Raw genomic sequence first — 4,040 nt, forward strand, 5'->3', positions numbered from 1 at the left:
TTCTTTTACGTGTTTTTTATTGTTTATGTAAAGTTTTGGGTAATAAAATGAGAGTATAATAAAAATGTTTTAGTTTACTGGTGATTAATTTATAACGGTGAGTAAAAGAAGGCTAGAAAAACTTTGACAATATAAACTGAACATATTTAGTTTATATACTTCTTTTTAATCACTTAGATGCAAATCAAATGGTTTTTATAAATAGTAGTGATACTGCGTCAAAATGTAATTGAGTAAGACAATACATGTTACTGGGGAAACCAGCACAACTTGTACAAGGAAAGGTCATGGAAGCTCCATAGACATCAACTCCCTGAAGGACTGAATTGCTGGGCCGAGGGCTGTGAGGACCATGGTCTCAGGGAACATCTAGATCAACTGGCATAACACGGTTTATAAAGACAATGTTCTACATTCTACCTTGCTAAGTAGCATCTGGGGTCTTAAAAGCCTGTGAACAGCTATCTGAAATACTCCACTGGTCTCACCCCTTCTGGAGCAAGGGAGAATGAAGAGAACAAGATACAAGGAAAAGATTAGTCCAAAGGACTAACAGACCACAGCTACCACAGCCTCCACCAGACTCAGTCCAGTACAGCTAGATGGTGCCCGGCTACCACCACTGACTGCTCTGACCAGGATCACAATAGAGGGTCCTGGACAGAGCTGGAAAAGCATGTAGAACAGAATTCTAACTCACAAAAAAAGACCAGACTTACTGGCCAGAAAGAGACTAGAGAAACCCCAAGAGTATGGCCTCTGGACACCCTTTTAGCTCAGTGGTGAAGCCCTTCCTAAAGTTCACCATTCGGGGGGGGATTAGACAGCCCCATAAAACAAAACAGGACTAATGAGGCACAGCAGTCCAGAGACAAGGAGTAGAAGGCAGGAGGGGACAGGAAAGCTGGTAATAGGGAACCCAAGTTTGAGAAGCAACAGTGTTGACATGTCGTGGGGTTGTTAACCATTGTCATAGGGCGATATGTGTACTAACTGTTTAATGAGAAACTATTTGTTCTGCAAACCTTCATCTAAGGTACAAAAAAAAAAAGAATTACCTATGTGAGATCAAATTGACAACAGCAACTCAAAAGGTTTGACGGGAAGCCTAGGGGACAGTGAGTTGAAGATATTGGTAATGGAATAATTTGGAAAAGCATAGTGAGAATAGCAGCACTACTGGAAGAATGTAATCAGTGTCACTGAATTGTACATGTAGAAACTTTCAAAATGGTGTAACTTTGGCTATGTATATTTTCACCAAAAAAAAGGTCCTCAAGGTTGAGAAGGGAGAGTGTTGACATGTCATGGGGTTGTTAACCAATGTCATAAAACAATATGTGTACTGACTGTTTAATGAGAAACTATTTGTTCTGTAAACCTTCATCTAAAGTACAATAAAAAAATTTTTTTAAAAAATGTAATTGAGTGTAAACACAATTTCACAACTAGGTATATACCCAACAGAAAAGTGTACACAGGTTCATCAAAAGACATGTTCTAAAGTATTCCTTGTAGCACTATTCATAATAGCTCTGAACTAGAAAATTATTCACATAACCATCAATAGAAGAACAGATATAATCTGTGACATATTCACCCAATTTGAAACCTACAGCAAGAAGAATGAATCTTCTACACTACATGCAACAATATGAAGAAATCTCAGAAACAATGTTAAACAAGAAAGAAGTCCATATCCTTTTGTATTTGTTTTTCTCATTTAATATTAAGTTTGTGAGATTTAAATTTTATAAAGTAGTCTGAAATCAGGAATAAATCCTGTCAGGCCATATTCACCTCTGAGGTCATGGAAATAATCTACTAAAAGAAGCTAAGAATCCCAATGAGGCATTAGGATTCAACAAATATGTCAAAGTTGAAATCTTCTACAATGAGGTAAATTCATTTTATCTAAAGATCTTTAAATAACATAATAATTATCCCTTGTTATAATATCTATGTGGGTATATATACATTCATATATGCATACTATATGTATATATATGTATGTATACAGGAATATATTCTAAGACATTCCTGTGACAAAAGCAGCCATGCATCCTCCAAAGAATTTTACTCCCTTTCCATAGTAAGAACTATTGCTGGGAAGTGGCTGACCAGCCAGGGACTATATTTATGAGTCCCTCGGGCTTCTTCTATCTAAGTGAAATGAGATGGCTACTTCTAGTCAACAGAACATAGAAAGAGAAAGAGCAGAAGGGATGCTTTCATTAAAACTAAGTGTATTTTAGGAAGAGGAAGCCAAGATGGTGGCTTGGTCGGATGAACCATACCATCCCTTTGCAGCAAAGACCCAACAAACCAGTTGAAACAGATGCAGATAACAATCTTGGAACCCTGATTATCAAAAAGGAAGTATAAAGAATTGTACTGAACACTGACTGGAAGAAACAATTGAAGAAATGCATCAAGCGAGGAGTAACAATGAGTAGGAGGCTCTGTCAGCCATCCCAGCTCAACTTGGCTATCTTGAGACAAAGCCAGTAGCTACTCAGGGTGTGCAGTACAGGAAAGCAACTTCATGATATTCCCATAAGAGTCAGAGAAATCATATAGAGACATATCCAGAGAGAAGCAAAAGTAGCAAGAGAGCCAGGATCCAGACTCAGATATACCCATGAGTAGCGGTCTCAGACCTCTGGGGTGAGTGGCACACATGAGACAATGGATCGACAGAGTAGCAGAGGGAGTTTCCTGATGCGATCCGCTCCTGGTGGCCATCTCCTTGTGCTTGATTACAGGAAGGTCCTGACTGCTGGCTGTAGAGGACAGGAATTGCCAGGACACTCCAGTCTGCTAGCCAAAGGGGAGCACTCCCTTCCCTCCTGCCCTCTTGATCAGAAGCAGCAGAAGGTCCCATACCCCATCTATCCTACCCAACTGGAGACTATATTATGAGCCCTCCTCCCCTCACACCCAGCCCTTATGCTACCCCCCTCTGCCTACCCAATGAGCAGTAGTAAGCATGCTCCTGTGTTCAGCCACACACCGCTCACCTCCCCAACCCAGTGAGTGGTGGTGACTGCGCACATGTATGCCCACCCATCACCCACTGTCTGTCCCCATCCTGGTAAAGGGCGGCAGCCACACAACCACCTGCCACCTACCCACCCCCATCTCAGTGAAGGGCAGCAACTGCACAACCATGTGTGCACACACTCGCTACACACCCCCTCTGCCTGACCTGGCAAATGGTGGTGATCATGTGAATGTGCATGCACCCACCCACCACCATCCCCCCTTGACCCAGCAAATGGTGAAAACTGTGCCCCTCCATGTTCACCACACGCACTACCCTTACTGCCCCACTCACTCAGCAAATGCCACTGTCTGCTCCCGCACCACTGCATCAAAGACAGACGGTGGCCAATGTCCTTCACACAGCCAGTGAACAGAGTCCAGTGCCCACACTCCTAGCAGCTACTGCACCTGTCTGGAGACAGGTGGTGAGTGTCCTAGTACTGTCAAACTAGTGACCAAGGTATCACGCCCTCCCACCTGCCCGAATATATTAAAACAGAACAAAACCAAAAATCAGGATGAAGCAAACAAACACACAATAAATAAATATAATAACCCCTTAATGTCTTGAAGACAGTAAACAATATCAAATCACAAAAAGAAGCAGGACAAGTAAGTGACAAAACTAAAGGGCCAGAAAACATTTGGGAGGAAGAAACAGAAATGGAACTACCAGACAAAGAATTCACAAGACTTACACTTAGAATCCTCCAAGAGATCAAAGAAAACAAAGACAGAAACAAGGAATACATAGAGGAAACTCTAGAAGATTTCAAGAAAACAATAGAGGAACAAAATGACAAAATAAATAAATAGAAACCATACAAAAATAGCAACTAGAAATCCAGAAAACTAACAATAAAATTTCAGAAATAGATAACTCAATGGAAGAACATAGGAGTAGAATTGAAGCAACGGAAGACACAGTTAGTGAAATACAGGACATATCCCTTGATACTAATTTGTTTGAGGAACATTCAGGAAAAAGAATGAAA

The sequence above is a fragment of the Trichechus manatus genome, unplaced genomic scaffold (assembly GCF_000243295.1).
Source record: "Trichechus manatus latirostris isolate Lorelei unplaced genomic scaffold, TriManLat1.0 scaffold00173, whole genome shotgun sequence".
Taxonomy (NCBI): domain Eukaryota; kingdom Metazoa; phylum Chordata; class Mammalia; order Sirenia; family Trichechidae; genus Trichechus; species Trichechus manatus.